The sequence below is a fragment of the Sinocyclocheilus rhinocerous genome, unplaced genomic scaffold (assembly GCF_001515625.1).
Source record: "Sinocyclocheilus rhinocerous isolate Xijiao unplaced genomic scaffold, SAMN03320098_v1.1 scaffold442, whole genome shotgun sequence".
Taxonomy (NCBI): domain Eukaryota; kingdom Metazoa; phylum Chordata; class Actinopteri; order Cypriniformes; family Cyprinidae; genus Sinocyclocheilus; species Sinocyclocheilus rhinocerous.
In genome coordinates, this window is record NW_015641030.1 from 249,282 (window position 1) to 274,379 (window position 25,098).

At 38.1% G+C, this 25,098-nt stretch overlaps 1 protein-coding gene across 8 annotated transcripts in view; it reads right to left on the bottom strand.

Moving 5' to 3' along the window:
* LOC107754193 (disks large-associated protein 1-like) overlaps nucleotides 1-25,098 on the bottom strand; it is a 137,416-nt gene that overhangs the window by 90,961 nt on the left and 21,357 nt on the right. For 6 of the 8 annotated variants that reach the window (XR_001641552.1, XM_016570554.1, XM_016570557.1 and 3 more), the window contains exon 2: nucleotides 4,144-4,228. The exons of the other annotated variants lie outside the window; for them this stretch is intronic. The gene's annotated coding sequence lies outside the window, so the exon portion shown is untranslated. The remainder of the gene's footprint in view (nucleotides 1-4,143; nucleotides 4,229-25,098) is intronic. 8 annotated transcript variants of the gene reach the window in all.

Below are 25,098 nucleotides of genomic sequence, written 5' to 3' on the forward strand. Positions count from 1 at the left end.
GTATATATATATATATATATACTGTATATATATATATTAGTGCTGTCAAACGATTAAATCGTATCTAAAATAAAAGTTTTTGTTTACATAGAATGTGTATGTACTGTGTATATTTATTAAGTATATATAAATATGTCACGCTGTTGCCTACTGTGTCGGAGCGAGGAGCGAAGGAGACGTAGGAGAATTCACCATGAACAGTCTTTATTTACAAAAACGAACCAAGGAACACACACGTAGGAACGGGGATCGACGTTTTAAGACAACACAAGAGAAACACAGGGTTAAAGTAAGAAGGAAACTAATGGGACACACCTGGGATCTATGGAACTAAACGGGGAACACCTGGAACAAATTACATTAATAAGGACAGGAACGGGAAGGACCAAATAAGGGCATATGAGGAACACGGGGGAAAACCAGGACATGGAGTACATGGGGAACAAAACACAAGAGACAGAAACAGAGTATACTGGATATATATATATTTATGTTATTCTTCTTAAATTTGTACAAATATGCAAATAAATATTAGAATGTTTTACCTTTTTTTTTTAAAAAAAACACTCTCCTAAGACTTTGTAAATGAAACAAATAACATCAAAATGTATTTTACTCAGTCTACATGCCTAAATATAATACACGTACAGTTTACTTAAAGGGGTCATATGATGCTGCTAAAAAGAACATTATTTTGTGTATTTGGTGTAATGAAATGTTTTATATCATACACAATATACACGTATATACCAATGTACATACTATTTATACTAAAGACAAATAATCAAAAAAGTATTTGACATATTATTCAATTATGCAAATAGTTGTAGCCTCATATTGTGATGAGAAATCATGCACAAATCATAAACCTGACAGAGAAGCAGCTCATACGTAGCATCACCAGAGAAGTGTTCCCTAAGCTTCACTCTGACAGAGGTGCTTGGGTTCATGCAGCTATTGTTGGAGCACTATGTGTGTGTCTGCGTGCAATGTAACAGTAACTAAGGCATCAAAAAAGCCACTGATTCTTTTGCTACAACTCACAAAACAGCATCATCCCTCACTGCAGTCAGGCCGGCTGCCATAGCGACTGTAAAAGCAAAGGCCCGGCATCACAAAGGTTAGTCTGATCCCTCTCAGACAATGAAGTGAAGCTGGACTTCACAGTGTGTGTGTCCGACATGGATTGTCTCCTGTATCCTCTAATCCTGTTCTCTGAGCGTCCTACCTGCCAGCGTGAGTCTCCAGTTATATTAGACACAGACAGCAGACAGGCTGATGGGAGCTGTTAGCATGAGACGTCCTCAGAGCTACTGCAGCGAACAGACAAAATCGGAAAATAATCCTTTGTGTCTGCTGTCTCAAAGCTGCTTTTTCTCTACTGTTATATAATTATATTTTTTAACTAGTATGCGTGCATGTTGTGTGTGTGTGTGTTTTTGTTGTTCATTAAAGGATTTTAAATGCACGACGTGGAGGCTCCGCAAAGTGCATTTAAAAACCTTTAATGCACGGCAAACCGTTGATTATCCCGCTTATTCCATGGTCATTTGCCAAGTTATAGACAAGTTAAAACTAGTATTACTCTTTGCAGCGCAATATTTGACCGGAAGGGTAAAAATTACAGTTATTTTCGTCAGTTACGGTACGTTAGCGCATTCTGACCGCTTCAAATCAGACACAAAGATGAAATAATGCGGTAAAACCACATTTATTTGAATGAATTATAGCATTTATTTAATTTAATTATCGATTGCGAGAGAGAGAAAGAGAGAGAGAGAGAAAGAGATGACAGTTGTGTGTGCTTTACTTGCATGCGTGTCTCTTTCTACAAACAATTAATTAGTTCAAAAACAGCGCCACCTCATTGCTGAGAAATATAACGTAGCGATAATCAATGGCTAGCCATGCATTAAAGGATTTTAAATGCACTTCGCGGAGGCAAAGTGCTTCGCGTCGGGCGGTTCTTTACCTCCACGTCGTGCATTTAAAATCCTTTAATGCACAGCTAACCATTGATTATCCCTTACATATATGGCACACACACTAATTATATATAATATTGATACTACTTATAATAGTAGCCAATTATAATTTTAACTTTAAATATATTACTGTATATGTTGATATTAGGGGTGCAACGGATCGTAGATGATCTGTGATCCGTACGGATCAGGCTGCACGGTTCGACACGCATGTGATTCGCGAATTAACTGTTAAGTTTAACCATCATAGAGTTAAACTTTATCATTTGCACATGTTTTGTCTTGCCAGTTTACACATTCAAGCAATTTTAACTCGCACGCAGTTTTCTGAGCCGCTGTCGCACACACCCGAAGCGCACACACACAGAGAGTGAGACACCACATGAACAGTGAATTGATTCCTCTTTCACATACACACAAAGTTATGTTAAAATACCCGTTTTGGCAAGTATTGGTAGTGACAATTTTATGGAAAAAAACCCCCAAAGATGTCACTACCGAAACACCACCAAATGTTTTGGTAGTGACCGTTTCAGTAGTGACAATTTTAGATACTTTTGAACCTAGCTCAAAGATGCTAATCAGCACATAGCACAGTTCTGAACAGTCGTACACATATAAAAACTAAATGTTATGGAATAACTCATATAAAATATATTATATATACAGTGTAAAGGAAACGGAATGGATTGACAAATAAACTGCAAATATTTGTTTTTTGTTCTCTTTCAGTCGAAGGTGCTGGAACGCTGTAAAGGAACATTCTAGGTCAATTTAACCCACAGGTAGGTGTGTATATGTGTGTTTGTGTTTTGGTTGGCAGTTAATTAAAAATCTCTTTCAGTGTGCTTCAGCTTACATCAGGTAGATGTGAGATGTTCTTTCTCTCACAAGACTGTGGGTGTGGGAGGCTGTGGAGGTTCAGCACATTTAGGTCTACAGTCGCCTGATCAAATCCTTTGGCACAACAGCTGCTCTGCCGCCAAATTTCAGACTTTTAAAGGCAGTTATAAAACTACGAGGGACAGAGAGAGAGAGTGTGTGTGTGCACCCAGATGGGGTACTGAAAAAAAATGTCATGCTGTACTACATTCATGGCTCCAAATTAAGGACTTATCCACACTTCCCAATTTCTAGAAAATCAGTAATTACAGATACAGAAACATCTGCTTTTGGAAACCTCGTTTTGGAAAAACATTTTTTGCAACACTGTACTTTAGAAGCAGGTTGTCATGCACTCATTATTTTTGAGGGGGCACTTAACTATATCATGAAATATCTTGATTCTCACCTTATAGATTATGTTGATCTATAGTGCGCGATGGTCAAAGTAACCTAATAATGTAATCTGCCAGTGTGATTGTATTAAATATAGGAAATATTATTTGGCAATTTTTTTGTCTTTTGGAAGCTGCATTCAAAATCCACTTGGCTCAAAAATCTGAGGGGGCACGTGCCCCCTCACTTTGAATAGGCATGACGCCTCTGGCTAGAAGTGAACATGTAATTTAATTTGACTAGGTTTCAGGTTAATCTCCTTTGTTATCTTACTCTCTTTTTATCTAACAAAGATAGAAACTGTATAAATGTTGAAAAAAGGTATACTAAAGCAGCTACCAGTGTCTCAAAACAACTTTCGATTGTTAAACTTTGGCTGGTTTTTAAATCAAGAGTATTACTCTATAACATGCCTTTATGAAATTCATTATGAAATACGCATAACACCATATAATAAGTACAAAAAGGTGCATACATAAATAAAGAAAAACAAATAAAAAGGAGAGGTATTTGTAATCTGCCAACTCTAATATTTAACTTTAATTAAATGTTATTATAATAGTTAATTATATGTTTCCCTTTCATGAACATCAGGAATGAAAGATTAAAAACACAATTGGTTTGAAGACAGAAAATAAGGCTTTGTCTTCATACATTTAAATTTGAACCCATCCCTCAAAGACTTGGTAGACTTAAGCAGACCTGACAACGCATATAGTATGCGAATATAGTGCATAGTCTGGCTCTGACAGAGCATTCTGGGAATATTCAGGGAGTAAATATTTCTGTACACTGGAGCAATTTTGACAATGGAAAATGGAAAATGGAAAATGATTCGCTGGGAAATGCACTATTCAGAGGAGATGGAAATACAACTCACCTGATTTATTCTCTCTTTTTACTCATCCTTGTCCTCGCTGTGTTTAATTCTTTCCTCATTTCATCCGTGTAGGACATCTGTTTCACTGAAATACAAAAAAAAAAAAAAAAAGCATGAGACCAAAATGCATGTTTAAAAAAAATATATATTGCATGTCAATTTGAAAAACCTAAAATTTTTATCAAGTAATTGTACATGCTAGTTTTTTTTCAGCTAGCAGAAAGGTTTTTACAGAGCAATGGATATGTCAAAAAAAAAAAAAAAAAAAAGAATGAGACCAAAATGCATGTTTAAAAAAAATATATATTGCATGTCAATTTGAAAAACCTAAAATTTTTATCAAGTAATTGTACATGCTAGTTTTTTTTCAGCTAGCAGAAAGGTTTTTACAGAGCAATGGATATGTCAAAATGAGGATATAATTCTGTAAATTTCATTTTTTTGTTTGTTTGTACGTCCCCCCAAATATATATATTATAAATATACTGTATACTTCTCAATATACACTACAATTCAAAAGTTTGGGGTTCAGTACATTTTTTCCCTTTCTTTTTTGAAAGAAATTAATATTTTTATTCAGCAAGGACACATTAAGGCAGTGTTTCTCAACCCTGGTCCTGAGCGCCCCCCAACACTGCACATTTTCTCCCTTATCTGACACCCATTTCAGGTCCTGGAGTTTCTTTTAATGAGCTAATGAGTTGAATCAGGTGTGTTTGATTAGGGAGACACTCAAAATGTGCAGTGCTGGGGGGCGCCCAGGACCAGGGTTGAGAAACACTGCATTAAGGTGACAGTAAAGAAATGCATGATGTTGCAAAACATTTCTGTTTCAATTAAATTCTGTTCTTTTGAACTTTATATTTATCAAAGAACCTTTTTAAAATTACATTTTAATGTTGTTTACTAATATATTAAAATAGTAACAGTTAATTGGAATAATATTTCACAATATTACTATTTCACTTGCAGCCTTGGTGAGCATAAGAGATTTCTTTCACAAAGAAAAAAAGTCTTATTGACCCCAAACCTTTGAATGGTAGTGTATAGTAGTATTATTTTATAGAATAATTTAACAATTTGTATTGTAATTATAATCTTTAATCTTTACTCTACAGACTACTATATAATCTATACTCTGACTATAATCAGCGGTCTTAGCCTAAAATATAATTTGCTCATGACAATAAAATAGGGTACAAATAAGATAACAATGAATAAGCCATAAGCGAGTTTTGGTGCATATTGTATCCCCTTCCCTTCTGAGACGTTTGCTACGCCCCTGCACACAAACCATTACAATGATTTATATAACAATTTAATGATTTATGAGGCTCTCTGTGGGTACTAAGGACCTTATTATAAGTATGTGTGACTGTATGTGTTTGTGTATGCTTACACTTTTACTAGTATAACACAAAGATGAAATGTTAAGATTGATGTAATGATGTTTACATTTTCACATGCTCCGCTATCAGGCATCGAAGCAAAGCCATTTTACATTGACCTAAAGCTGTTCACACGGCTGAGTCGACCATGAATAAATTCACGTAGCTTTGAACATTTGAGCGATTTCAGTGGTTTGGTGCTCTATTTATTCATGTAGTATTCATGCGTGTCTGTTTGTGAGTACAGCAGAAGGCTGTCTGTGTGCTAGACTTGCACAGTGAGAAAATCAAAGCAACAAACTGACAGTTCAGCTTCCAAATGCTCTCACCAGGGACAGAAGTGAGGGGTAAAAACATGAAAGCGACAGGCAGACAGAAAGAGAAAGCACACACCATCCAGAAACGAACTAGTGTGAACCTTTCATTTTATGCTTATCTGAGTCCCTTGAAAGACACTCTTGAGTTCAGGCTCCAGACAGAGTACACATGTAGCTTAAGTTCCTGGTACCACCTGCAGTCATGTATGGGATATTATATAAGTTACTTCCGGTCCTCTGATTGGCTTAATAAATATTATATATCTTAATATTTCCAGAGTGTGTGAACAGGGCGGAAGTGGAGTGAGGAATGGACTTTTTCCTTTTTAAACATGAGCGCATCAGTGTATTACCCTACTATACGGGGAAAAAAAACATTTTAGTCTTTCTACTTAAAAAAAAATTAATTCAATGTGTTACTTTCGATGTGTGCCATGTCTTTGTAGTATTTAGTGAAATTTATTGAAATTGAATTTCTGAGTGAAAATAGTTTCAAAGTAAATCCTACACCACATGTTTTCAGTGTAAGAGTTTGCTCTAGTTTCTTTATAGGTTTCACCAATGAGTGTAATGTGTGAAGTGGAAAACCCGGAGTGGAACTAAAGCGGAGCAGAACACTCTCTGTCACTTCATTCCACTCACACCGTTTCAGACAGTCTGTCACTTTGTGCACTGATGCTTTGGCTTCTTTAGCAATGAACTATATTGTGGGGGGAAAAAACTATAAAAATCAACTGCAGTTCTTAATATCATCCTAGCTGGGATTATCTGCACATTGTTCATGCTATACACTGATCAGCCACAACATTAAACCCAGTGGCGGGCCGTGCATTTTACACCTAGGCATTCAGTGGCGTCCTACATGAATTAATCCATCTCTTCATACCATCACCACTGATTAAACCCACTGATAGGGGAAGTCAATAACATTGATTATATCATTACAACAGAAGACAGTGCATTGCAGTTTACAGCGTATGGCATAGCTGCAGACCAGTCTCAGAGTGCTCATGATGAAGCCTGTCCACCGCAAAAAGCACCTACATTGGTGATGTGAGCGTCAGAACTGGACCATGAAACAATAGAAGAAGGTTGCCTGATCTGATAAATCATGCTTTCTTTTAGATCAGGTGGATGGTCGGGTTTGTGTGCAATATTTAACTGGGGAAGAGATAGCAGCAGGATGCCTTATGGGAAAAAGGCAGGTCAGTGTAGGAGGTGTTATGCTCTGGGCAATGTTCTGCTGGGAAAACTTGGGTCCTGGCATTCATGTGGATGTCACTTTAACACATACCACCTACCTATAGATTGTTGCAGACCATTTACACCCCTTCATAGCAACAGTGTTTCCTGATGACAGTGGCCTACTTCAGCAGGATAATGCACCCTGACACACTGCAACAATTGTTCAGGAATGGTTTGAGGAACATGACAGAATTCAAGAAGAACTCAAGGTGTTGCCTTGGCCTCCAAATTATGAACACTATATGAACACTTCATAAATATGTAACAATGAATGACAACATCTGCAGATGGATATTGGATGTTTGGTGTTCCCAAGGTGAGATGGAGGATGAGCTAAACAGATGGTGGTTTAAGTTAGGCGGAAGTATTGGCAGCACTTGTAGAGGATCGTGGATATAGTAGTTGTTGAACTGAGCGAATATGGAGGCAACCAGCTTTTTTTTCCTCTGTATGGCTTATTTTATGAAGGAAAGCTACATGAACTACAGCTGTCAAGTTTACCACATGGTTGTTTGATTAAAGGGATAATTCACCCAAAAATGAAAATTCTGTCATTAATTATTCACCCCCATGTCTTTCCAAACCAGTAAGAACTTCGTTCATCTTTGGAAAACAAATTAAGATATTTTTGATGAAATCCTAGAGCTTTCTGACCCTGCATAGAAAGAAACGCAACTACGACGTTCAAGGCCCAGAAAGGACATCGTTAAAATAGTCCATGTGACATCAGTGGTTCACTGCGTCGTGGTACTCTCATGAATGTGCATCGAAGACTGACACGGAAGAGAAGAAATTGTTGAATATAGTCATTTTCGTTTTCTTTGCACACAAAAAGTATTCCCATAGCTTCATAACATTACAGTTGAAGCACTGATGTCACATGGGATATTTTAACAATGTCCTTACTACCTTTCTGGGCCTTGAATGTGGTAGTTGCGATTCTTTCTTTGCAGGATCAGAAAGCTGTAGGATTTCATCAAAAATATCTTAATTTGTGTTCCGAAGATGAATGAAGGTCTTACGGGTTTGGAACGACATGAGGGTAAGTAATTAATGCCAGAATTTTCATTTTTGGGTGAACTATCCCTTTAATTATAGTATATTGGAATATTGGAGTCAGAATATTGGAGTCGGGGGTGCAGGAACTTGTATACCTTGAGGTTAAATATGGATGCAAAAAACCTTTAGTTTCTAAGAACGTTCCAAATGATTGGAACAAGCCGATAAATCACTTCTATTGATTAATGGTCACAACTACGATCACATTGTTATGGCGCAGAAGACACAAGTATGTATGGCGGTGTCACGAATATGAAAAGCTCCATCTCTCTCTCTCTCTATCTGTATGTCTGTATGTCTGTCTCCCTTTGTCTTTCTTTCTCACTCTCTTTTTGCCCCTGCTGTTGGGAGCGATTTCAATTTCACGCTCAGCTGGGACACATCATCCACTCCAGCTTCACACCTCCCCGTCAGCATGCTGTGGGCTCCCACCAACAAGTTCAATCAACATCAACAACACATGGTATGCATGGAAAGATGAACACCTATTTCTATGCATATGGCTATTATACACACTAGGTGGCTGATGGTGTCTCACAAATGTGGTTATAGATGAACGCATGACAGCCTAAATAGAGCTTAAGTCTTACACATATCTTGAAGGTCAGGCTACACCTGAAGCCTGGGAAAATATGTTGAGAACCTATGAACAGTTCACGTAAGTAAGAGAAATGCAGAAAATCTGAATAAAGAGACGAAGTAATTGTTAAAAGGAGAGATACTATCTACATACTATATAAACAGGCAGTATGTGAGATTAGGATAGGATTAGTATGTCCCATCATACATTGGAAATAGTATGGCAAAGGTGCCCAGATGGCTTCCAGTGGCTTTTTGTGGATTTTCAGTGTACATCTGTGCATGATTTTAGGCTAATATCTTCCATCAATCCTTGCACTATATATAAACACTTTTCTCTCAATAACAATACACTTACATAAAGGGAGAACGGACTAGTTATTACACCTGAACTTCAGTGAATATATTTTTCAGTGTATATTCATATTGGAAAATACATTTTTGAATAGACATACTCTAAAGTCAACACGGAGTTATCGCACATCATCAATCTCTCTGCCCCACATCCATTTTTTTCCACTTAAACTCTCACCCTGGCCCCTGAGGAGAACTGGAAAACTGATACACTCTCAATGTGCATTTAATGAGGATTGCAAATGAACTTTAGCATTGCCCTCAGACTAAAGTGAAGATTGAGTTTCAGTAGGCATGTTTGCAGACAGTTGTGTCTGAAGAGGTGTCCGTCGCATTAGTGACCCTTATGACTTCACTAAAAAACTCACTCTTATGCCATGACACTGCCACGCTCACTCATATTCACAAGCTCCCCATGAATTATGCATCATTATGCAAAAATAAGGATTAAAAAGAGTGGAGAAATTGACTATGACCTATGCAAAATATACAGAAAGAGAGCAGGGATGGAAAGAAAGAGAGTGCTGGGAGAATAGGGTGACAGGAAACAAAAAGACACCTTATCTGAAATCTACAGTGCAGTGGTGTTATCTTCATGATCGCGTTGAACGCTTGAGTTGTCCACTTTAACATACATCAGCATACTCAACCTCTGCAGTTCAACAGAAAAAAGAAACCAAGATGCTGAGCTACAGTTTATTCTAATGTAATTCTACCAGAACAACTTGGTGCAGTTGGAAAATGAGCAAGAAAGTTATTGAAGATGCAATCAGGTGTTTTCAACTTTCGTGTCCTAGGGGTTGATTTTTATTAAAACTATGGATTTTCATTTTGTTATATGAAGAAACTGTCTTTGAAACTTTTTACCATTCCTTCATCAGCTACATTTGCATAAATGTTTTTTTTTATATTCCCTTGTTTCAGAACTAGACTTTTGATCTTGAAATAGGAAAATATATAATAAAAACATGAATTGCTACATTCTAAAAACTATTATGATCTAAACAAAGAGTGAAATAAACAATTTCAATATTTAATGTGAAAATTATTTATTTGTAATTGTTCAAATTGTCACAAAGTTTCATACATTTCCACCAAACCAATCCATTTTAAAGGTTTTTCAAAAGTTGACTTGGTTAACGGAGTCAATAGTGTCTTTGAAGAGCTTGGTATGAAATATGACTTGATGTATATCACTTCTGAGCAGAATGTTTAACTACACAAAATGTCCAGTGAAGCTATATCGCAAAAGTGTGTAAATATTTAATTGTGCGTATTTTGGATTCATACAATTCTATCTATGAAATTAGCTTCAGCAAGAGAAAGGAGTCAGCCATTCTAATACAAAAATATTTAAAATGTTATTTTTACTACATTCTGGTGAAAATACATGTATTGTCTACTGATGGACATTATTAAATGACAACTGTAAGAATGTCACAGAACAGTGGGTTTAGAGTTTATTTATAGACCAAAATTGCTCACAGAAACACTATAAACTACATATAACATTGTCGTCTTAAAACTACAATGTGATGTGTGCCCTTTTGCTTCCTGTCGCTTTCTCACCTCATTTTTCTCTTCGACTGCAACAAACTGACCCATATCTAGAACAGTCAGCATCCATGAGGATTATGGGTGATAACCGTGTATACACACACACACAGACACAAATGAACATTTGTTACACACACATACACACACATACACAATCAAGTTTTGCTGATTGTATATGCCGTGCCCTTCAAAAGAGGATTATAGTGGCCGTGAAAAGGCCGTGAATTATTGACAAAAAAGGGACTGGATTTAGATTTCAGGCCAGCTAAACAGGAAAGAGAGGGAGAGAGAAAGGTCATCCAAGACCAGTAAGCAGTTAGAGGCACTACGTATATTTGGTTTTCCTCGGGTTTTCGCATGCTCTTCAAGTAATGAGCTCAATTACAGCACTCATGGAATCCTTTCTGATGGATCAGCAGCTATCGGTGATTCAGTTGAACAGCTACAATCGTGCCATCTCAGGAAGAGTACAATCCAATATCTATCAGGTCTCTGGGGACAAAAGCTTTTCAGATGCCATTGCTTTTTTTCCCTCATAATTGTAGTCTACTGGGTACAATCGCTGCTGGGCAGCTGTGCGCGCATGTGGAAGACAGAGCGGCTATCCCGCAATGCACTTTGAGCCTTCATTCTGACACCTGAGGTCGAGAAATTACAAGATTTAAGCAATTTTAAATGTGTCTATCTGGATCAAAGAGCTTCAGGAGAACCTGGTAGGCTGGGAAAGGCTTAGCTCACTGTTGAGTAAGCAAAAAGTGGCCTCAGGAGAAATTTGCAAGTGAAATTTTCTCAGCACTCCAGTGTGGATTTGTTTGGCAGGCACCAAGCTGGGCTACTTAAGAGCACAAGGCAATAATTGTGTGTCATATTTATCAAACTTTACCAGACTTATGATTTTAACTTGGTTAAATAATAATTCAATAACTCGCTTTTCATATACTTATAATTTCCTATATACTGTGCCATATGTAGAGACCAGACATTGGCAACCATCTAAAAAACCCTAGCAGCCATATATCAACACCCTAGCAACCATCTAGAATACCTCAGCAACTCCTAACAACCACTTAGCAAAAGCCTATATATCACTCTTGATGGTTGCCCCAACAACACCCTAACAACCACCTAGACAGGCCCTTGCAAACATCTACAATACACTGGCACCCACTTAGCAACACCCTAGAAACCATATTGAAAACCCCAGCAACAACTTAGCAACCATCTACAACCCTAACAACCAGCAATGCCCAAACAAACATCTTTAAGAACCCAGCAACCACTACAAACCCATCATTTCCATCATTTATGAGACAAGACTTCCCTGCCATTTACAGAAGTTTCTGTCATTTATGAGACAAGGCTTTCCCGCCATTGACAGAATTTTCTGTCATTTATGAGACAAGGCTTTCCCGCCATTGACAGAATTTTCCGTCATTTATGAGACAAGGCTTTCCCGTATGCCTCCATATTCCTGCCATTGACAGAATTTTCCGTCATTCATTAGACAACGTTTCCCCTCCATTGATGCCATTTTCTGGCTTTCCATGTTTTAACCGGTATACGGTAGGAAATGCTATTGTACATCTCAAACACAGGTGAAGAAGAAGCAGAAGCAAGCGATTGCATAGGCAGATGCATATGCTAAATAAAGCAATCATCAAACATTAAACAGCATATAAATCAAAACACTCTACTGTTACCAAATTTAATGTCAACCCAGGATATGGTATATGACTGCAAGTTTTGGGGGTGTTGATGGAAGCAATCTACTCTATGTTTTGATCATTGTTTCATTGTTTTGATCCGCATGATTTTCTCAGTTTTTTTATAAAAATGTTGCTTTTTCATGAAACTTGCCCAAATTCAAGGGTTTATAAAAAGAAGAAAGCATGAAGCAAGAGTAAAACTTTTTCTTTAAAGCAGAGTTCTTTCTTTTGACATACTGCATGTTCAGATATTCATACAACAATATCTTCTAAGGACCATTAAAGTTTTGTAAAAAAAATGAACAAAAATGCTGACGGTGGCTGGCAACATTCAAAAAATAAATAAATAAAACGCTGATGGGGAAAGCATTAATATTACCCAATAATAATAAACAATTTATATGTTTATTATAGACACGTTCAAACAAATAAAAACACACATACCCTAACATTTCAAAGAGAGGCATCTGTTGAGCCAGAGGCCTTACTGCAAAAAAAAAAAAAAAAAAAAAGCCATGGGACGCAGAGCCAAAAAACACACACAGATGCTTACGCACAAACAAATACATGCATTCAAACAAACAGATCACAGCAGTTCTGCGTCAGTGCTAATTGTGTTCTGTTCATATGCAGCATAATATACAGACATTAACATTCAGAATACACACCCCACTGTTCATGATCCACTGCCTCGCATTCTCTAAACACATGTGTGCGCATACACACTGTCATCACTCACATATGGCTTCTCTGGTGTGCATGGGCAAACACAGACCCACATCTACACACACAGACACACAAGGGTATGCCACTGTTGTTTAGGAACTTTAGGGCTGAAGCACTCTACTGTAAATCAGGCCACATCAGCATTACGTTTGCACATCCACAGCATGAAAATGAGATGTGGCTGCACGCACACACACACAGACATGGGATGCAAATTCTGTGTGCATCATGTAATAATAGAGTAAATGAGTGAGTAGATGACAAGTGGGATAAAAATAAGAGAGATAAAGCACAAGCAAAATCAACACAGTAGGTACATTTGCATTGTATATAGTATAGAATCAGAATAGCAGAAGAAAGGAATAAGGTAAATGTTGCAAGCCGGATTCATATCATATAACTCATATAATCTGCATGGGTTCCAGAGGTCAATGTTTAGGAGTATGTGTGCTAACTGCCTTTCTTAGTTTCAATGTAAGCACCAGGTGATTACAAATTTTGTAATGTTTTAAATATATTGCTACATATTAGTGCTGTCAAACGATTAATCGCGATTAATTGCATCCAAAATTTAAAAAATTTTTTACATAATATATGCGTGTGTACTATATTTATTATGCATATATAAATACACACACATGCATGTATATATTTAAAGGGGTCATATGATGCTGCTAAAAAGAACATTATTTTGTGTATTTGGTGTAATGAAATGTGTTTATGCGGTTTAAAGTTAAAAAAACACATTATTTTCCACATACTGTACATTATTGTTTCTCCTCTATGCCCCGCCTTTTTGAAACGCGTCGATTAACCATTTAATACATTAATTTAATTTAAATACTGAAATACAATAATTGGTTTTTTTTATTAGGTTTTAATTTTTAGATTTCTCAAATTACAGATTTACTACCAATGACGCTGATTACATTGGTACGCCAGTAGGTGGCGACAAGTAACTGTCTTTGTGATTGAGTCACTGAATCATTTATTCAAACAATTAGTTCAAACACACTTCATTCATTCAGGAACAAACCAAATGGCATTCAAAAAATGATTGAATGATTCCGAAAGTTCCACAAATTTCCGCGAAAAGTGCAAAAAAGTGTGAATTCGCAAATACATAAAACCACATACACTTGCTTCAAATAACACACTTGTGGTAATGCGTTATTAAACTGCTCTTAGAGATCAATATAAGACCTTTAATTACAGAAGATATCCATTACATCCAATATGTCTTTTACAGAGATCATTCCGGTCAACAAAGTCAATCATTATCCGATCAACTGACTCCATCCGGAAGGCACACAGACGAGTTGAAGACTTGTGTGAACTCTCTCACTTAAAAATGAAGCATTTGAGGGTTGTTGGTGTCTTAGGAGTGTACTTAAAGGGAAACAAGGATAGCTAAAATACCATCAGACAGGAGAATGCCAAGTTAATTAAGGTTTAATTTTAGTCGATTAGCCTGAGAGAAGATACACCCTGAGCCTGAACCAGCATGTAAAAAAAAAAAAAAACAGAACGAGGGATGAAAGACGCTCAGCTAAAGGGAGAATGGAAAGTAATAGCACAAGGACAATACACATGCAAGTAAACAAAAATATTTAGGCCTAAATTTATTCCGTTTTGTCAGATTGTGAAGATGGCGAGTGGTACAGATCATACCAAGTGAAGTAATGTTGAGTTCATACTTTATTCTGAACTATTTTCATCTGTTTGGTTTTATTTAAATTAAAAATGAAACAAGCTATTTATTTGGTTAAAATGTATGAGACTAAAACAACTGGTGTATATATATATATATATATATATAAGCACATTCAGGTTATAAATAAATAAAGTCAAAATAAAGAAGATTAAATTATTAGTACTATAACAGTGATGTTATCATTTACAGAGTGAAAAATATCCATCACATTAAGTTTATTATTTTGCTTATGTTAAAACTTTGTATTCCAAATTGATGGAAATTTTATATTAAATTCAAATACAGAAATCTTTTTTGAATGTATGCATACATCCACAGTAAGCTGCAGTGTGCTTATGTGTGGGTTAAACATTTTACTTCACACATACCATAAAAACACACAAACAAAATCTACAGCTGCTGGATTAAATCTATAAGATGATCACACATATACACTTTCAAATATCACTGGGTTATGAGTAAATGGGTAAACACACAGATATGCTCGCTCGTGAAAAGGGTTAATGAGATAACCCTTAATAGAAACCATGAGCCTCTTACAGCTAAATCATTTAGCATGATCAAATGAGTGGTGTGTGTATCTGCACGTGAGTATGCAAATGTGCTTGCAGCCTGTATACTTGTATATTAGCACAGAACTATCAATCAGAACGTCAGTAATGGCATTTCTCATACACTGGTGGTCTCTAAACCCAAATCCCAGTGGGCAGCTAGTCTGTGTGACATTCTAATGAGGTTAAGCCATCCAGATTTATTAAAGTAATTGCCATATCTCATCATAATGACAGGGTTGCTGCAGTGACAGCGGCCCTGCCTTGTGATAGATGATTGCCCCATTAAATATTCTTCATCGGATGATTGCTGATATTTGTATGCGAGAATTGTTTTGATGAATCCTCAAATGATTTTAAAGTAGCTATTTATATATTGCTGATAAACATTTGACCACATTTCATGCGATTCTTCAGAAGTGTGTGTGAAGCTGGAAGAGACGTCAGTGTGACCTTTAATCTGACCTTAAGCATGCTGATTACTAGAGATCACGAGGGGAAAGGTTAGAGACTGTGTGTCCTCTTATGATTCAGTATGCAACATTTATGAGTCACCTGGCATCTTGTTTTATTAAATAACTATGCATTTAGCAATCAGCACTGCATAACATTCATTTGGAGTGATTTTTCTGATACTATTAAAATTAAATCAAAGACATCTCAGTAATAAGTGAATAACATCACTATAAAAATGAAATTTACTGGAATTTAATGGAAATAAAAAATAATGAAGGAATATAAAACAGAAAATCAGAGACAGGATATTAAAACCTGGATGAGCTCCACAGAGCTTCCCATTCAGCTGGTCCCCACATGCTGAGGATTCTGGGTAAAGCGGCACTGCAGGCGTGAACATTGAACACAGAAAGAGTCACTTATCAGCAGAAGACGCTGACCTGAAAATGTCTCCCTCTGGTTTACAGCTCAGCGCGATGCAGTCATCCCTTCTTTATAAACAAGATTACAAAAGGGATTAACTGCTGTTCGTTAATCCATTCCAAGTGTGTCAATCGTGCTGGGACGCTTGTGCCGAAACCTCGCTTTCGAGCGCTGTAGGCCGGTTAAGGGTGCTTCTAGGCAACAACCACACTCTCTTGAGCCTACAACCTGCTGCTATAGGTATAGCCTATATCATATTACTTTTAGCATCTTGTCTACTCCCTCTCTCTCTAATTGAATCATTGATGTTGGATCGACTTTTGCAGAGAGGAAATGTAAGGAGACTGATGGGATTATCTCTTTTACACTTGCGGTGTGGGTATGAGCGTGTGTGTGCGTGTGTGTATCTGAAGGCTCATATGTTTTTCATAGCTGCTGACAGAGACGCTTTGTTGCCCGAGGGGCAACTTTTCTCTGAAAGCAAACAAGTAAATAATAACAGATGAAAAAAGGAGGGGAAAAAGTGCACTCAGAGGTACAGAGTCATCGCTGCATAACTGTCACTCAAAGCTACAGTCAGTGTGTCAGCAGCTGGAGAGAAACTGCCATCAGTATGCACTCTGGCCTGCATCTTTCGGCTTTGCACATGCCTTGATGTTTCATTTGTTACTTCAAGGAACCATAGCAATCTAATCTAATTTGCCTTTTTGGTGTGTGTGTGTGTGTGTGTGTGTGTGTTTTTGAAATTCCAAGAAGAAAACTTATTGAAACAAAAGGGGGAAAAAACAGCTTCTTTATTACTTCCATATATGTCTGACGAACGATACACTGACCATTGCTGTAAAATTCTATATTTGTGATTAATCTTACACATTTAAATAGTAAATAAATGTGATACTGAAGACTGGAGTAATGGCTGCTAAAATAAGTTACATTTTAAAATAAATTAAAATATCAATTATTATTATTATAAATTGAATGACCTGTACAATGAACTGCACAATTTGACTGTTTTTACTGTATTTCTGATCAAATAAATGCAGGCTGGATGAGCATAAGAGTCTTCTTTCAAAAACTTTTAATTATTCCAAACTTTTGTATAGAGTAGTATATAAGTATACTGTATGTGTTAATACATATATATGCACACACACAGACATATATACACACACACACACACACACGTATATGTGTGTGTGTGTTTCTGTGAATTGTGGGGACTTTCCATAGACTTCTATTACTTTTATACTGACCAAACTGTATTTTTTCCCCTAACCCTAAACCTACCCCTTACAGAAAACCTGTTTGCATTGTTACACTTTCAGATAAACATTATTTACTATTTTTAATCATTTTTTTCCCCTTGTGGGGACTGCAGGTCGGTCCCCTATGTCACGAATCCTGTCCATGGGCTTCTGTCCGATTGCCACCAGAGGTCACCCTTCCGTTACATTGACTTTCACACTACACAAACTGTTGCATGTCATCCCGGACTACATTTCCCATCATCCATTTCACTAATCACACACTCACCTGAGACCAATCACACACACTATACAACACCCACTCAGTTCCTGCTCAGATCGCAGAGTATTGTTAGCACATATCTCTGTTCGTTGATATCTACTTTACGGAGCCTGTCTCTTGATTACCTGTTTCCTAGTCTAGCCTAGTTCTGTCATTGTTTTGCCTTCCTGTGTCTCGATCAACGCCCGTATTTGGATTACCCTCTTGTCTTGCCGTTCTGGATATTGTTTGCTCTTTGCCTGGACTCTGTGCTGTGCTGTGCTGTGCCTCGCCTGTGCTGACTATCGCCCATCTTTGGAACATTCTCTTGTCTTGTCCTGCTCATATCTATCTGCTGTATTTTGACCTGTGCCTGTTATGACCAAGCCTTCGTTTAATTATATGCCTGCAAATGGATCCGTACGTCTCTCAGTCTGTTCACTCCGTAACAGAATACTCGGCCCAACAAGGATCCAGCAGCTTTTCCGAAGGATACTGGCCAGGTATGGGCATGGCAAGTCTGTTATTATCCCTCAAGCAGGGCACACGATTACTTGAGGACTACATAGAGGAGTATTTAGCTTTAGCAAATGGCTCTGACTTGCCGGACTGTCTGCTAATAGATTTTTTTGTGATGGCATTAACCAGCCACTAAAGTCAAGACTCATTCGTGAGAGACCGCGTTCATCCTTTAGTCAGTTTTTGGATTTTGCCTTGTTGTCTGTCGGTTCTTCTATCACTGTGGGTGTCGCGGAGGAACGCGACACCGCGTCCGCTCGTGTAATGGCAGCCACGGAGCGAACTCACAAAATGGCAGTGACAACAAAGTACTGTGTTGACACTATCGTCATTCTTGATCCTAAACATGTCGCGGTTGTTATTTCGGACTCCATTCATGCCACGGCTGCCGCATCAGAGCCCGTGTATGTCTCGTCTGATCTGCCAGAGTCAAGTCAAGTCACAGCTGTTCTTCCTGAGTCCAGTCAAGTCACAGTCGATCTTCCTGAGTCAAGTCAAGTCACAGCTGATATTCATGAATCAAGTCACGTCACCGTCCAGAGTCTTGTCACGTCTCAGCTGATCTCCCAGAGTCTCATCACGTCTCAGCTGATCTTCCAGAGTCTCGTCACGTCTCAGCTGATCTTCCAGAGTCTCGTCACGTCTCCGCTAATCTTCCAGAGTCTCGTCACGTCTCAGCTGATCTTCCAGAGTCTCGTCACGTCTCAGCTGATCTTCCAGAGTCTCGTCACGTCTCAGCTGATCTTCCAGAGTCTCGTCACGTCACAGCTGATCATCCAGAATCTTGTCACGTTCTGTCTATTTTACTCAGAGCTTCAAGGACAGTCCTTCGGTATCCCAGTCTGGTATCCAGTGTGAGGGATGCACAGCTGGAGTCTGTACGCGCAGCTGGTATCCCCAAACCCACTCACTCTAGCCCTCCTGTTCCTGAATCGATTTCCCTGTCTGAAGGGCTTCCCATGATGGGGATTGCTTTTTGGTGTGTCTGGGCTGCATACACCACCACAGAACCTCCTGAGGTGGCGGCGTCCACTATGGTGTTTCCAGAGGTGGCAGCTGATGCTGCAGCACCTCCCGAGATTACGGTGCTTGCTCCAGGTCTTCCAGAGGTGGCAGCTGAGGCTGCAGAACCTCCCGAGGCGGAGGCGCTCGCTTCAGCTCCTTGAATGGTGGTGGCGCCCAGCAATGCACATTCAGCCTGTCATGTCGCGGTCGAAGGAACCATTGCTGAACTTTGTACCTGTCCTGTTAAGAAGAACACTAATGAACTTTCCCTGTTTCCTGATGGTACGGCTGTAGAACCTCCAGAGGGCGCGGCATCAGCTGCAGAACCTCCAGAGGTGTCAGTGGTATCCACTTATCAACTCTCGTCCTGTTCTGTTCCGGCCAAGGAGGCCGCCTGTGATCCCTCTGCCTGTCCTGTCACGGCTATGGAGGCCGTCAGTGAACTCTCTGCCTGTCCAGTCATGGCTATGGAGGCCGTCTATGAACTCCTTGTTTTTCCTATCATGGCTATGGAGGCCGTCTGTGAACGCCCTGTTTGTCATGTCACGGCTACGGAGGCCGCTTATGAACTTTTCTCCTGCTCTGAACCGGCTGAGGAGACCAGCTCAGAACTCTCGTCTTGTTCTAAACCCGTCATGCAGGTCAACTATGAGCTATTGTCCTGTCCCGATCCAGCCGAGGAGGCTGCCCATGAACTCTCAGCCCTGTCTGTCACAGCCAAGGATGCTGTCTCTGATATTCCTGACTGTTCTTCCTGGCTGTAAGGGCCATTCTGTAACTCTCAATCCTGCCTGTCGCGGCTACTAAAGCCGTAAATAAACTTTCTGTCAGTTCTGTTTCCGTCACTGAACTGTCTGCTTCAGCCTCTATCAATGCCCTTGATTTTGAGCTATCTGCCAGTCCAGTTCCAATCAATGCTTGTGATTCTGAATTGTGTGTCAATGTGTCTGATGTTGTTCCTGTCTGTCCAGTTTCCGCCAATGACCCTGAGTGTGAACTGTTAGTCCGTCCAGTTTCAGATTTTGTTAATCAATCAGTTCAGTTTTAGTCCGTGAGCTTAATGTTGAATTATCTGTCTGTTTAGTCTTGCAAAGTGTGTCTGGTTTCAAAGTGTCTGTTCTGCCGGATTCAGCCTGTTGTGTTATCCAAAATGCGTCTAACTCAGAATCATCTGGTCCACCAGTTTCAGTCAGTGATTCGAATAACGAACTGTCTGTCTGTCTGTCTGTCCAGTTACAGTCAATGGACCCGGTTATGAACAGTCTGTCAATCCAGCTTCAATCACTGAACTGTTTGCCAATCCAGTTCCAGCCAATGCATTTAATATTGAACTGTCTGTCTATCCAGTCACTCTCAAGGAGACCAACACTGAACTTTTAGCCACTGAACTTTTTAGTCAGTCATTCCCGAGGCCATTGTAAATAAGTCCACTGTATTTCCTGTTCCAACCCTGGGGGCCGTGAATACTCGGTCAGTGTTGTCCTTCTCTGCTTTTCCTAGGTCTCAGTCTCTGCCATGGTCTCCTGACCCGTCTGTTCCTCCGTGGTGGTCTTCTGCTCTGTCTGCTCCAGCCTGGTGGTCTTCTGCTCCTCCGTGGTGGTCTTCTGCTCTGTCTGCTTATGTCACGAATCCTGTCCATGGACTTCTGTCCGATTGCCACCAGAGGTCACCCTTCCGTTACATTGACTTTCACACTACACAAACTGTTGCATGTCATCCCGGACTACATTTCCCATCATCCATTTCACTAATCACACACTCACCTGAGACCAATCACACACACTATACAACACCCACTCAGTTCCTGCTCAGATCGCAGAGTATTGTTAGCACATATCTCTGTTCGTTGATATCTACATTACGGAGCCTGTCTCTTGATTACCTGTTTCCTAGTCTAGCCTAGTTCTGTCATTGTTTTGCCTTCCTGTGTCTCGATCAACACCCGTATATGGATTACCTTCTTGTCTTGCCGTTCTGGATACTGTTTGCTCCTCGCCTGGACTCCAGCCAGCGTTTGGATTATTCTCTCGCCTAGCCCTCTGGATACTGTTCGCCACTGTGCTGACTATCGCCCGTCTTTGGAACATTCTCTTGTCTTGTCCTGCTCATATCGGTCTGCTGTATTTTGACCCGTGCCTGTTATGACCAAGCCTTTGTTTAATTAAATGCCTGCAAATGGATCCATACGTCTCTCAGTCTGTTCACTCCGTAACACCCACAATGTCAAAAAAAAATTACTATCCTTGTGGGGACATTTGTACACACACACACAATAATCAAAATGTGCGTAACATTTATAATTTTGTAAAAATTATAAAAAATAAAATAAAAATGTATGCAACAAAATATTACTATTATTGTTGTTATTTTAAAATAATGTATGTTGAAGACTAAAAATGAGTCAGACAAAAAATTTACTAATATTTTATATGGACTTCAGGGGAATAAAAATTAAATTAATATGATATTTATGAACATTAAAATCATAAATATATTCAGATAAAACAACAGGAGAATATAAATAAGATTAATAGATGTGAGGATGCAATAAAACAGAGAGAGAGACAAATGGATTATGCAGTGACTTCACTCTGCAAGAATTTGCATGTGATTTGCATGCAATATGAATATGACCCTCCACACACACAGTCAGCTGCTGTGTGCATACACACAAACATGTTTTGTCATCTACACAGCCAACAAAAGCTCTACCTGAATCATCATAGCCAACATCTGCATTGAGTCTGTGCATAACCTAGATCCATTCGTAATGTAGTCCACACTACAATCGCTTCAAAAAGAAAAACACACAATAGCTTGATCTTATCTTGTCTCTGATGTATACATACACAAAAGCAGTAAGTGAGGACATGTGGGATGACAGCCACGTCTGATCTGTCAACTCTCAGTCTCTGAGGATGTTCTGCGAGAGTGTGTGTGATCAGATCATGATCCTCCGGCACTGAATCTTCTCAATTCCGGTTAATCACTCTGCCAAAAGATGCCTCACATACAGTGGGGTACAAAAAAAAGACCACACTGAAAAAAATGATTTAAACCTAGAAATAAGCTAAATTTTGAACTATTTAAAACAAATGAACGTTACAGTGTTTAATAAAATTATACATATTTAAGATTCTGCACTATTTTTAGGCCTCTAATCAAATTGGCAAATTTGACAATGGCCAGGCAAACTCCTTTAAGAGTGTTTCAAACAGCAGTTCATGCAGCTCTAATGTTGTTGTTGTTGTTGTTATTTAAACAGAAGGGGATGAGACAAATACCAAATGAGACATTAAATTTAGCAATTTTCACTCAAAATGTTATTCTTCTGACAGTACAATTTGTAATGCGTTTTCTATTTTAAACAATAAAAATGCAAAATAGAAGCATTTTAACTAGAAGTCTCAGACTTTTGGACCCCACTGTAAAATATATGGTTCGCTGCTGTCCATGATGCTGATTGAAAATATATACCTATTTATATATGTGCATGCAGTGTTGAGAGATCATGGGGATTTGGGACAAAATAATGTAACCAACATCAACAAAAATGCCCCCAAATTCAAGATGGGGCAAAAAAATACCTCTGCACAATTAAGGCTGTCGTTATTCAAGTGATATGTGAAATGAATTCGGCATTACAGTCATAGTAGATTTTTATGCATTGGTTGCAGCTTTGAACATTACAATTAATCATACACGATCAGAAGTGTTTTGATTTGTCATCTCAGAGAACAAGTTTTTGAGTCAGCACTAGACTTGTGCCAGTATTCGGTAATGCGATATATCACGGTAATGAATATGCACGATATTGTTATTGTGGGCACTTCTAAATACCATGAATAATTATATATTACAAATTATTCCGAATTTTGAATGCATTTTAAGAATACTTTTCCCATCAACTTTGTTATTTAAACAGAAGGGGATGAGACAAATACCAAATTAGACATTCTGAAATTCACTTTCATTATTAAATTTAGCAATTTTCACTCAAAATGTTATTCTTCTGACAGTACAATTTGTAATGCGTTTTCTATTTTAAACAATAAAAATGCAAAATAGAAGCATTTTAACTAGAAGTCTCAGACTTTTGGACCCCACTGTAAAATATATGGTTCGCTGCTGTCCATGATGCTGATTGAAAATATATACCTATTTATATATGTGCATGCAGTGTTGAGAGATCATGGGGATTTGGGACAAAATAATGTAACCAACATCAACAAAAATGCCCCCAAATTCAAGATGGGGCAAAAAAATACCTCTGCACAATTAAGGCTGTCGTTATTCAAGTGATATGTGAAATGAATTCGGCATTACAGTCATAGTAGATTTTTATGCATTGGTTGCAGCTTTGAACATTACAATTAATCATACACGATCAGAAGTGTTTTGATTTGTCATCTCAGAGAACAAGTTTTTGAGTCAGCACTAGACTTGTGCCAGTATTCGGTAATGCGATATATCACGGTAATGAATATGCACGATATTGTTATTGTGGGCACTTCTAAATACCATGAATAATTATATATTACAAATTATTCCGAATTTTGAATGCATTTTAAGAATACTTTTCCCATCAACTGGTCAAAATGCACAATTATTGCATTTAAATGTTCAGTTATTTCTGTTATAAGAAAAATGTTATTAAACCTGTTATACTGTATTATGACAGCACTTTTTTAAACTAAATTTCAATATCGTGATAATACCGCATACCGTGATAAAAGCATTAACAATTAATCGCAACATGAAAATTTGATACCGGCATATCCCTAGTCCGCACACTCACTGACTGAATTATGAATATGCATATGTGAATTCTCCCATCACAATTAACCACGAAGGGCAAAAAAAAGAGTAAGAAAGAGATTGATTTTGCAGTGTAGACAGCTTCAGTGATTATAACAGTGTTTTTTGCTAAAGTGCAGAACTTTGAGAAGGTGAAAAATGCCCCCGGAAATCAATTTCTGGGAGTAAATATTGCCCCTTAATAGAAATGTTAATTTCTGTCCCTGTGTACATGCCTACATGGGATATGTGTATATCCCTATCTCATATGCTTTTTTGTCTGCAATATACTTTCTACATTTAAACCTAATCTAATAATTAAATTATTTAATCATTAATTCACTTGGCTTGAATTCCCATGGATACAAACACATCAACACAAATAGCAAAGATATTTAGAGCAAGTAACAAACATTTGTAAAAATAATAATAATAATAAATAAACATATATATATATATATACATATATATATATATATATATATATATACTTACCATGATACAATATTCTGTTCTTAAAATATGTACAATAATATTGATAACAAATTCTCTTTTAAAAAACAAACAAAATAGAAAATGGTAATCCACATGCCCTTATTAAACAAATGACAGTTTGGATAATGCACAAATTAATGCCAACTGTTGATGATTTCATTTCTCCTAATGTTTGGAAATTTAATTTCACTCTTTAGCAGCTTTAGCAGATCAGTGATGTTTGGAGTTGGCGTCCAGGGGATTATGCGTTATAGTTATCCATGTCAGTGTGTCAGAGACAGATCTGTAGAAGGGAAATGTCATCTGGCGGGAGTGAGTGTGTGTTTGTGTATGCTGAGTGAAAGACAAATAAGGCTGACACATAACAGCAAACAAGCAGCCATAGGCGGAGGGTGGACCAACTCCAGGGTAAGGCTAAAAGCAGCCAAATCTATTAACTACAAACATCATAAACCCGTCTTTTTAGGCAAGAACCAGACATGGGTGTCATGTAGGCTAATAAAATATGTTTAATGGGACTGAATTTGTATTTAACGTGATTGCAATTTAATAAAAAAA